The sequence below is a fragment of the Ascaphus truei genome, chromosome 6, assembly GCF_040206685.1.
Source record: "Ascaphus truei isolate aAscTru1 chromosome 6, aAscTru1.hap1, whole genome shotgun sequence".
NCBI lineage: Eukaryota > Metazoa > Chordata > Amphibia > Anura > Ascaphidae > Ascaphus > Ascaphus truei.
The window spans coordinates 115,447,199-115,459,553 of NC_134488.1; the positions used below are offsets into that span (position 1 = coordinate 115,447,199).

Here is a 12,355-nt window from a genome sequence, read left to right on the forward strand (position 1 = left end):
TACATGTCCAGAGAGGTAATACCGGTATACACATATATGTGCAGAGAGGTAATACCGGTATACTCATACATGTCCAGAGAGGTAATACCGGTATACACATACATGTCCAGAGAGGTAATACCGGTATACACATACATGTCCAGAGAGGTAATACCGGTATACACATACATGTCCAGAGAGGTAATACCGGTATACACACACATGGCCAGAGAGGTAATACCGGTATACCGCAGTGTTCGACAAACCTATACATTTGCACGCCCCGGGCGAGTGGATTTAACATCGTGGCGAGCTCCTATTGGCCCAAGTAGCACACGTGTGGTACTAGGTGGCGAGTAGATTTTTTTGTTTGGCGAGTAGATTTTTTGGTGATTTGTCGACCACTGGGTATACGCATACATGTCCAGAGAGGTAATACCGGTACATATACATGTGCAGAAAGGTAATACCGGTACATATACATGTGCAGAAAGGTAATACCGGTATACACATACTGTACATGTCCAGAATTACCTCAAGTTTTTTACAGTGTCCAAATACAGGACAGTCCGGTTCAATACTGGACACCTGGCAACCCTACTTGTTAGCCACAAGTATCTAAGGTTGTGCTGTGGGCAAGAAGCCTACACTAACAGAATAATACCCTGGACTTTAATAAGTCGGCCATATACCCAAATGCCAAGCGGGGGTCAGTCTAGGCGAGCGGGGTCACCTACAAAGGAATCTGTCCCCTTGTGTCTCTTATTATTCCCTCTACAAGGATGCGGATGCTGTGCTCCTTTCCTTCTACATATCCTCTCCCAGGAGCCTGCAGTTTAATTACAGCGAGTTCCTAATCACACATCGAGAGGTCCTTTTGGTTGCAGACCCCACGACATTGAGGGGTTGATTACTACATATTGTTTAAAGGAGCAATTCATGCTATGCAGGTTAGTTTGTGTTTAACCTCACTGGAACAGCGGGTCTCTGAGCTCTCGGGACGGCCCGCAGTTGACAAGAAACGTGATTTTAAATCTCCCGGGCAAGAATACAGGAAAGGCCAACCTGACCCCACGGCCGGGGTCGCGGCCTCTGACGGCCGATAGGAAGACGATGTTACAGTTTTTCCATTGGGTTTCTTTAGAAGAAATAAAACAATGAATGTCCTGGTTCCCTGAGCTTGGAATACAGAAGGTGCGATGTTTAAAAATATTTATTTTGCTAAACGTCTGCTTTTGAAGGGACATCCCTTCCTAGGACTAAAGTGTACTAATATGGGTTACCTGTTTAAGTGGTTACATCTAATTGGCCTTCATTACCAAAGTCTGACCTATAACTATAAGTATGTTTCACATTCATTTGTAATGTTGGTTTGCAAACCCGGTGAGCGGAGACTTGGGCGGGGGTTTGATTTCCTCTTGCTTCTCCCTTTTTGTGATGTCACTGTGTGTTCAACAAGAGTTTGTACAGTCAGTGCCCCCTCCCCTTATCTTTATTGGCTCTCTACTAAGAACAGGTTGGACTAGTGTTAAAGAAAACACTTGATTGACAAACACTGCCCCAGTCAGAGGCTTCCAAGAAATGCACATTCTAATTAAATTCCAGAGAAACCAAAGAAGCCTAATATTTGCCTTTAGCCTGGTTAGATTAGAAGTCAATTCATGTTTTTTTTAATTGCGTACAAACGTTTGTTTTTGTTGGCCAGCTAGCTACATGGGATTGCACTTTGAAGTGGAATTTCCATACATAATATCACTGTTGTAACCAACTGCTTGTTTTTTCCTAGGTAATATGAGTTTGAATCAGGGCATCCTGGTGCAAATCCCTGTCTCTGCTCCTTGTGACCTTGGGCAAGTCACCTTTTCTCCGCAGGCAACACAAACATAGCATGTAAGCTCATCTGGGCAGGGACTGTGCCTGTAATAATTCCTATGTGCTGCGCTCCGCGCGCTGTACTGTCATTGTGACGCGCTTTGTGTCCCATTGGGAGAGAAGCGCTATATGAAATGAAGTTATTATTAAGATATTGCATTTGTTTTTAGCAGTGTTAGATGCTGGTTACAGTGTGTTTATGGCCCATCAATTCTGTGCGTTCCAAGTGAATTAGCTGGGAGATGCTTTCCGGTGCCGGAAAGTGTCATATGGCATAGAACCACTTAGTAAACATGGCCCAGATACTTTGGCACAAAACCGTGTGTTGCAGGTCCCTCTGGAGCAAAAAAAATGAGTCTGTGCAGGAAGTTTTGTTACTCTGCCAATAGGATTGTATTACCGCTTTCCCTAAACCCCTCAATGTCCTACCTGCAACATCTGTAATTGCACATGTCAACTCTTACTGGTCCATGCCCACAACTGGAACAACCTCCCAGAGACACTCAACGCTGACTCCAGTTTAAGTCATTTCAGCTCTCACATTGTAATCCCATCTGTAACTGTTACGTACGCCCATAAGCATGTTATCTCTGTCCATGAAATGTCTGTAACTATAACGTGTGATGATGTTGTGACCATAAGTCTGGGCACAGGACATACTTGGAAACGAGTGGTAACTCTCACTGCATTACTTCCTGATAAAACATTCTTTTATAAATAGCTAAATAAAGGGTGACAAGCGTTAGCACGTCAACACCCATTCAAATGAAAATGAAGGATGTGCTAAAGCCTGGCACCCCTTTAGTGAATATGGGCCACCGATTACCACAAAGTCTCACGTACGTGGAGTCACTCTGACTGATTTTTACCATTTGTGCTCTTACAGACTTCAGTGGAATAGACGTGAGAACTTGTCCATTTAAATGCCATCTTTTCGGCTCAGAACGCTCACATCTCACGGGTTTCAGTCCTCGGAGCTTGCCATCTCTGCAGTTGTTGAATCAGTATATTGCAATCTTTGTGCCTTGCATCTCAGCCCAAACACACGCAGGAGATGCATATGTCCATGTATTTTCCAGGTATAATATTCTATATATGAAAAACTAAATAGAAGGTACCACAAAATATCTCTAATTCTGCCGGATCGCTACAATTTATCGACGTGCGATCCAACGATTTGCATCCTAGTGAGGCTGACCGAGGTAAAATGAAGACTTCTTGCCCCTGGATAATAATAGTAAAGTGTAATCTCACAGCTGCAAGATAATGCCGTGTAATGTAATGTAGCAGCCCTGTCACGTGTAGCTAAAAAGGTCTCAATTTGTCTCTGATGTGATACCTTTTATATAACTTTTCACAGAGCTCATTAACATTTTTACAGACAAGTTTTCTGGAATATTCCTTTCTGCCTTCATCAGGTCTAGAGGTTTTGGGAAACTGGGAGCTGTTAAAGGTATCTGTCATTTGATGTGGAAAACACTTAGTCCCAGATCCGCGAAAGGTTGTGTCACGTACGGCGTCCCCGTGAGCACGTGACCTGCATATGGGACACGGGTTAATACACAGCTCTCTAGCTGGCCCACTTTTCACCTTCGCAAAGGTCCCTCAAATGAACAATATCTCCCATCAATCTGACACCATATAGCATCTGTCGTGAACAGCACACAAGTGAGCACGTGACTAAGGGCTGTAGCGTAATTTGACACGCGTTACCATGGTGATGCATCACGTCACATGATCCAGCGGCGTCATTTGATGCCGCATTGCCACGGTGACGCGTCCAGAAGCCGGCTGAATCTCGGTCAGTTTAGATTGCAGAGACCTCACACGCCCCCCCCCCCCCCCCGGCATTTAATGTAAATGCCACGGGGAAGAGCGCAGGGCCTCTGCTACCGCTGCAGCCCCCCAGAAAAAATCCCCCCCAGTTTACGCACCCCTGCTTTAGATTACAGAAAAAGATTACAAGAACATGCAATTACAATAAATACAGAACAGTTTCTTAAAATAAAATGACAAAACATAAAACAGAAATCCATATGCAGCACGTTACAATATGTCATAGGTTTTTCCCCAGAGAGGTAACTGGTGTAGAAAGATGAAATTTCACGTGTTTGATCCCAAAACACACCTCTTGTTGAATTCCGATTTTCTATTCAAACATGCCAACCTTTATGGCCAGATCTTGCAATGAAACATACATAAGACCCTCCCCTGTCATAAATTAGCTACTGGGTTGACATTAATGGCTTAAAGCAGCAGTCCAAGCTGCCATTTTTTATTTTTCCCCTTTAATATATGCATCAATACAATCTACACAATGAAAAGTAATTAGCTACGTTGCCTATCTATCGGCGAAGATTCGGCTCGGGTTCACTAAATGGCTGTCAGTGCAGCAGAAGAGGATCAAAGAGGCAAAGTTCTGTGGGGAAGATCATGTGACCAGGCAGTCACTGGATACAATTGGTGCACTGCTAGAGAGAGGGCAGGGCTCAAAAAGGGGTGTGCCAGAGCCTGTTTCAGAAGAGGAAGGGGATATGACTCTGTAAATGGTTGCTATAGAAACAACAATGCTTGTTACATTATAAAACATAAAAAATGTAATTCAGAATTGTTTAAAAAAAATTGATACAATTATTTTGTCATAGTACAGAACTGATTTATTTAAAAAAACAAACAAAATAAAACATATGTAGAATATTGCTTGGTATGCAGCTTTAAGGGGAAAAAACACTTAATTTCCCTAATACTTAGACAGACGCGTGTCAGATCAATAGACTCAGGAGAATTTGACAAATGTAACAAGCCTAATTTTGACTGGCGTGCTCCTAAATTTGAGTGACACATGGATATATCTGCCCCTGCCCACCTCCTACACCTGAAGTGTCTCTTCGAAACGATTACAAATAACGGAACGTTCTAATTTAGAAGAGAGGTTATCACCGGATATCTTCATTTTTAATAAAGTCCTCCAACGAAGTGGTGACCTGTGTGTCAGCCCTCTCTGTGATTCACAAGTGATCACTGGAGACTGTCACCGTATCCTTTGAAAGTGGCTTGTTTATACACGTGTCAGGAGAGCCACAAAGTAATCCCATCTCTGGCAAAACAAATGCCCTTATCGGTAGATTCTATCAGTCCCACATACAACACACATGCCATAAGTGATAACCCACCAATTAAGCCCTCTTTGTATGTCAGCGCAGACCCAGGAAGACCTGTCATAAACCCAATATATTGTATTTTTAAGACAAACGGTAACCACATTAACACCTGAAGCACCAGATTGATTCAAATAATTAATATCTCATGATATTATCGTGACAGTGCTAAACTTGAGCATTTCTTTACATTCCTATGAAAGTAAAGCCATGCTAACGCTTAGCATTCTTTTTTGGATCTAGGCCTTAGTCACTTGTTGTATATCTGCCGAAGTGGCCAATCGCCCTAAAGAACAAGCCCCTTAGTCAGCTTCTCTCTACCTCATGCACTTGTATCCCTCCTTGCCCGGTTCTGAAGGAGTTTACATAGAGATGAGCTATATACATGGCAGTGCTCAGACTCTCATACCTGCTCAGGGTGCTGGGTCAGCGCAGGACGGGCGTGGATATGCAGATAGCTTAAGGATGGGCGCCAGGAACATTTATAGTACAAAGAGCTTTATTCACATCCGTTTATAAGGCTCGCCGTACATAGACATACTTCACATTAGACATATTAACTGGTGGGAAATCATAAAGTTACTCTGTGCTTCTTCCCCTGGTACCTCTCACTCCTACACTGGGGAGGTACTCATGCTTGTTTCCCTTGGTATTGGTTAGATTGATAATCTTCTGCATAGCGTCAATAGTGCCTGATATCAAGTGGGCCCATGTCGGGAATACACTCTGCTTTCTGGGATCAGTATCCCATTACTGTGTGTTGCTTACCTCGTCCATGCATATTGAATCCGGAGTTTACTAAGGACCTGCCAGTGGGGACGATTCGATTATGTTCGGGAGCTACTACTCTGAGAACGCCTGCTAACCACATGCTCACTCCTCTTCCCGCATGTGAACAATCTTGGGCCATTACTATAGGCGCTAACTATTTAGGGCACGTTCCTTAACTGAAAACAATAAACAGGGACAGGACACTTAATATACATAGCTATACACTTAAACATATTTACAGGAATTACGATGAGGCCCTCTGCAGAACTCCGAGGAACCTGCTTCTAAAACATTGACTAGAACGATATATACCCTCCTATCTAACTAAGGTGACATCACTGTTTACAAGACATACAAGGGAGTGGCAATCCCTTCTGCCTAGTCATCCTACATCACATGATGGGGAAAGGAGTAACCTGAGTGATCTCACCCTGTTAACCCAGGGATTCTCAACTCCAGTCCTCAAGACCCCCAACAGGTCAGGTTTTTAGGATATCCCCGCTTCAGCACAGGTGGCTTATTCAATGGCTGAGTCTTCGACTGAGCCACTGATTGAACCACCTGTGCTGAAGCTGGGATATCCTGAAAACCTAACCTGTAGAGGGGTTCTCGAGGACTGGAATTGAGAACCCGTGAGTTAACCCATTAAGACCATTAACCCCTTACCTTACTTAATAGTCCCCAGAGGGAACTACACACTAAAAATTAAATCCTTTTTTCGAAACTCAAACTGTGCTTATTGATTTTTTTAAATAAATGTTCTATCTTTATATAAACATATACTGCTGTTGGCGTGTGTGTGTCTGTACAAGAGATACGCACGCCAACAGCAGTATATGTATAAAATGAAACAGACAATACAGAAATAAAAGAACGAAACCAACTATATGCAAATTCTTATTTTTCTGTAAAAATGTCATTTCTATGTGTACGCATCAACGAGAGATCTGTATGGCTTCACACGCTCTGCACACTATTATTTCAATAAAGAAATTTAATGAGGGACCAATAAAAGTTATTACAACCTCCAATTACACTTTTCCATGAAAAATACCGCTGGTAGAACATGGAACTTTATAGATTTTTTCTTTTATAATATATATATACAGTATATACATATATATATATATATGTATCGCCTAATACTGAAGTACTAATTTTCTCTGCACTACTGCAACTAGGCTGGCTATTTCTACTTAATTCATATATTAGGACGTTTAAAGCTGTATCACGCGCCAGATATCCCCAGGTTCTGTGTACAGCAGACAGAACTGCAAAACAACAAAACAATAAATGTAAATGATATTTTGTTCGATAAAAAGTTTGCATACAATATAATTATTGTGAACATTTTCTTTCTGTTATTAATCATATATGTGGCTGTATTAGATGTAAAGACAGTTGTTTTTTTGGGGGGGGGCTGCTATGTTAAAAGAAACAAAAACGAATGCCTTTTTGTATTATTATTATTATTCTGCTGCTGTCTTCCAGCACATCAGCAGGCAGGTAAATGAGCCACTTCCTGCTGCTGCTGCTGCTGCCGCCTTGTACCTCCCTTGTAACGCATACACCTTTTATGGTAAGGCACAGGGCTGAGGGGCAGGACGGGGCAGGAGAGAGGGGAGGTGGTGAGGGAAGGGGCTTGTGTGATGTCACCAGCAGGAGGCTCTGCCTCGCTCACTGACCCCTGCACAATGCACAGCGGGGCTGGATCACAGAGAGAAAGCGCAGGCATAGCGCAGCTATTGTTCTGAGAAGAAAGAGAGGAGAGGAACACACACACACACACACCCACTCCAACACAAACACACACACACACACACACACCAAGGACCCCGCAGCCTCCGAGAGCCCACCCCCTACTATAGCAGCCAGGTATGGACCATGCTCTTTTCTCTGGGGAATGCTAGTTCTGCTTTTGTCCTGCATCCCTCTGTCGTTCAATCCTCTCTTGTGCCCGTCAGTATATCTTCTAGTCTCTCTCTCTCTCTCCCCCCCCCCTTCTCTCTCTCTGTCTCTCTCTCTCTCTCTCCCCCCTTCTCTCTCTTTCTCTCTCTCTCTCCCCCCTTCTGATTTTCACCTGAATGCATTGTCTCTCCCTCTGAAGGGACGAAGTCACTAGCCTCTGAAGTGGGAATGCTGGTTTTGTAAACCCACTGACAATTCTGTGTTGACCTTTTTGTTATTTTTATACTTTTTTCCCCCGAAGTACTGGAAAAAAAAAAATGTAAACTGTTTGGAGCAGGAGGTTTATTGTGACTGTATTAATCTATGTGAAACGCTTTATACAAGTAACGTGATCAGACGTTGTATGTATATACACTTTAACGTCGGCTCTGTCCATCCATCGTGTTCCTTCTCTCTGTGTCTCTTTACACTGTATTTTTATCCATCTTTGGGATATCTATCTCCTGCCTGAGAGGCAGTCCCTATAAGCAATGGGACCTCCGTGGCGCACAAGGGGTTAATGCTGCAAACTGGTCCAGGGGGGGATCATCAAACATATTCTATGTTTTATGATTTTAATGCTGGCTAAGATTTTAAATTGTGCTTCCTCTTAATACTGTTTAACTCAGGGAACGCTAACGTGTTTAATCCCATTTGTAGCTGGTTGGTTCTCGCAGAGCACAGAGATGTGTTGCAATGTGGGGTTTAAAGACTTACTGTAGGGCAGTGGTTTCCAACCTTTTCTTGGCTAAGGAATCCTATGTGAAATTCTGCGGACCCCAACCCTCTCTAATAGCGCGTCTGAGATCAGATGCATTGTAAGGAACCCCAACCCTCTCTAATAGTGCGTCTGAGATCAGATGCATTGTAAGGAACCCCAACCCGCTCTAATAGCGCTTCTGAGATCAGATGCATTGTAAGGAACCCCAACCCTCTCTAATAGCGCGTCTGAGATCAGATGCATTGTAAGGAACCAAAACACTCTCTAATAGCGCGTCTGAGATCAGATGCATTGTAAGAAACCAAAACACTCTCTAATAGCGCGTCAGAGATCAGATGCATTGTAAGGAACCCCAACCCTCTCTAATAGCGCGTCTGAGATCAGATGCATTGTAAGGAACCAAAACACTCTCTAATAGCGCGTCTGAGATCAGATGCATTGTAAGGAACCCCAACCCTCTCTAATAGCGCGTCTGAGATCAGATGCATTGTAAGGAACCAAAACACTCTCTAATAGCGCGTCTGAGATCAGATGCATTGTAAGGAACCCCAACCCTCTCTAATAGCGCGTCTGAGATCAGATGCATTGTAAGGAACCCCAACCCTCTCTAATAGCGCTTCTGAGATCAGATGCATTGTAAGGAACCCCAACCCTCTCTAATAGCGCGTCTGAGATCAGATGCATTGTAAGGAACCCCAACCCTCTCTAATAGCGCGTCTGAGATCAGATGCATTGTAAGGAACCCAAACACTCTCTAATAGCGCGTCTGAGATCAGATGCATTGTAAGGAACCCAAACACTCTCTAATAGCGCGTCTGAGATCAGATGCATTGTAAGGAACCCCAACCCTCGCTAATAGTGCGTCTGAGATCAGATGCATTGTAAGGAACCCCAACCCTCTCTAATAGCGTGTCTGAGATCAGATGCATTGTAAGGAACCCCAACCGTCTCAAATAGCGCGTCTGAGATCAGATGCATTGTAAGGAACCCCAACCCTCTCTAATAGCGCGTCTGAGATCAGATGCATTGTAAGGAACCCCAACCCTCTCTAATAGCGCTTCTGAGATCAGATGCATTGTAAGGAACCCCAACCCTCTCTAATAGCGCGTCTGAGATCAGATGCATTGTAAGGAACCCCAACCCTCTCTAATAGCGCGTCTGAGATCAGATGCATTGTTAAGGAACCCAAACACTCTCTAATAGCGCGTCTGAGATCAGATGCATTGTAAGGAACCCCAACCCTCTCTAATAGCACGTCTGAGATCAGATGCATTGTAAGGAACCACAACCCTCTCTAATAGTGCGTCTGAGATCAGATGTATTGTAAATTCTTCTGTATTTGATACAATTTACAAATGACCATAAAATGACAAGGAACCCTTTAGGGATGCCCAAGGGTTCCTAGGAACCCTGGTTGTAAAACACTGGCTTAGGGCTATGAGTTCCTTTATCAACCCCAGCATGGAGCCCTCAATTTGCCAGCACTATCTCCGCCCTGTGTCTCTCTTACACTATTACCATCTGCTCAGACAAAGCTGTGCATCCACTCAACACCACACAGCTTGGGAGCGCCCCTTTCCTGGAAACACATAGGCTGCGAAGGTATCACAGGCATAGAGGTGTCCGGAGTGGAGGTGGGTTATTGTGCGTATCTTTTTGTGTGTGGTACACAGCGTTCTTGCATTACTAAAAAAAAAAGGTGCTTTTTTATCTCTGCAGCACTTATTCCCAGTGTGCCTCCTATTTTGTCACGTGTGTTACTGCTGTAAAGCGCCATGCGCACGGACGGAGCTATACAAATAAATATTTACATACGTTAGTAGGATACATTTAATAAAAAGATGAGCGCTACATGAACACATGGGGATTTTCTGCCTTGAGTTCATAGTGAAAGCTGTATAGTGGGGGCACAAACAGATACCTTACAATAGGTACAAAGAGGTGATCGCAGTCAGATTTCCGGTGGGGAAAGGAGAACGTACTTACAATAATAGTAACCGGGGTAATTAGGAGAGGATAACAGTATTGATGGAAGTCTACTGAAACCTTCCTGACGGTTAGGGAGATAAATGTATTTAATAAATGTGTTGTATGTTATGGTTATTATTTTTAATAGCACTAAACATGTACACATTGCAGAAGTGTACAAAATATAACATTGAGGCCAACTATATATATACACACACACACACAACACCGGCATACCAAATGTAAGCAAACTAAAGGACAATAGAATCCCCACCCGAAATGCATACAGTATAATTCCTTCCCCTGTGGTTAAATTACTATAAACAAGTAGCCGTGATGCCTGAGTGCTTGGGAGCACAATGCTTTGATCACGGTTTAATGGGTTATTACTAACATTTGTAGTGACTGCTATTTCCTTAGCACACGGTGAAGAAACCGCTAATGCTGCACCGCACGTCACAGATGTAGCCCATGTTATTACTCCTGTCGCCGTGATGCAGCGTAAGCCTGCGCTTATACTGCCGGGCGACGCGACCGATGATGTCGCCCGTCGCCATTGCGATAGTTGTATTTAAAGTTTAGGCGACGTCGCTGGCTGCAAGGCCAGCGACGTCAGAAAAGGGGGAGGGCAGAGGGACGGAGAAGCTCCTGATTGGCCGCATGGGGAGACCGTCTCTCTAAAAATCAAATAACGGTGACTACCAGATTATTGTCAGCGCTGATCACCTTGGAATCACATCACCTTGATAAAGGTCCCGTTTGAGGACCGAAACGTTGGAATGATGTCTTGTTGATTCAATACAATATTTTGATTATCATTTGGAGTGCGGCCTCTGATATTTCATCTTGATGCGGTATCGTATTGCCTAAATTATTTTATAGGATTTGCACCCAGTATTTTGTTGATTCAGATGGAGTGCTTGTGGTTCTTTCAAACTGCTATATATATATATATATATATATATGCTCTGTAAAATGCACCATGTTTATTTCCCGGATAAATATAAAGTTCCATGATAAGCGGCTGTAAAAGCCCAACAGCCTATGTCTTATTTAGTCTGATAAGGACGCGAATAATGCTTCCCCATTCCTATCATTCACTTGGTGTGACGGGGCCGGGGCTAGGGGCTGACTCTCAGCTCAGGGTTGAGATTGAGCTCACAGTACGCTAGGTATCGTGCCACAACTTGAGGGCAGCAAGAGCAGGACGTGGAGTTCTCTGCTTCGATGCTAACCCAAGTGCTGTGCCATGTGTGGGCCTGTAATGGCATCGTGTCCGTGCAGGCTCAGAACGGAGACGCACAAGGCAAAGTGCATGTCTTGGGTAAACAGTGCCGTCTGCCCTACTTACTGCACAACTACAGCAAACACGCACACGGTGCCACACCCAATGCCCGGCAGCGTCTGCTTTACTGACACAGGCAAGGCAGGGACCAGACCATAGGAGACATGGGCACAGAGAGGGCATTATTAACGGCATTAGGGTGCAACAAAGGTGCCCACCAGACCTCACACATGGAACCCCTAGTAAAAGTGTATGGCTGCTCCTAGAACATGCATTCTGATATTGAATTGAACTGATATATACTTATTGCTGTTATATACATGACTGTTTTATTGCATGGATGTACACACATTTTCCCCTCTAAACTCACATAGTGAAACTGCTGCTTTGCAAAGTGTGTCATACTGACACAAAGTCTAATTTATGAGCCAGGCCACTCTGTGACGAGCTTTGCTGTGTGACACACACTGATGGGTTAGGCTCCCAGCCCTGAATTATAATCTTTATAACCCCCCCTGGGATAGAACAAATGGTTGCTATTTCTTTAATAAGAAATAATTGGCTTGGATGCCTAGAGGTATAATAAGAGTACCTGCCTTTCTGTATCTATCTTAAAGCAGCAATCCCCTCTAAATATATATATTACTTGTGAGC

The 12,355-nt window shown here is 43.7% G+C and overlaps 1 protein-coding gene across 3 annotated transcripts in view; it reads left to right on the forward strand.

Moving 5' to 3' along the window:
- Nucleotides 1–7,419: 7,419 nt before the first annotated feature.
- FBLIM1 (filamin binding LIM protein 1) overlaps nucleotides 7,420–12,355 on the forward strand; it is a 33,152-nt gene continuing 28,216 nt past the window's right edge. Inside the window, exon 1 of one of the 3 annotated variants that reach the window (XM_075605921.1) lies at nucleotides 7,420–7,655. The gene's annotated coding sequence lies outside the window, so the exon portion shown is untranslated. Of the gene's footprint in view, nucleotides 7,656–10,060; nucleotides 10,083–11,140; nucleotides 11,271–12,355 lie in introns of those variants that run through there. The other 2 variants (XM_075605923.1, XM_075605922.1) reach the window with 2 other exon arrangements.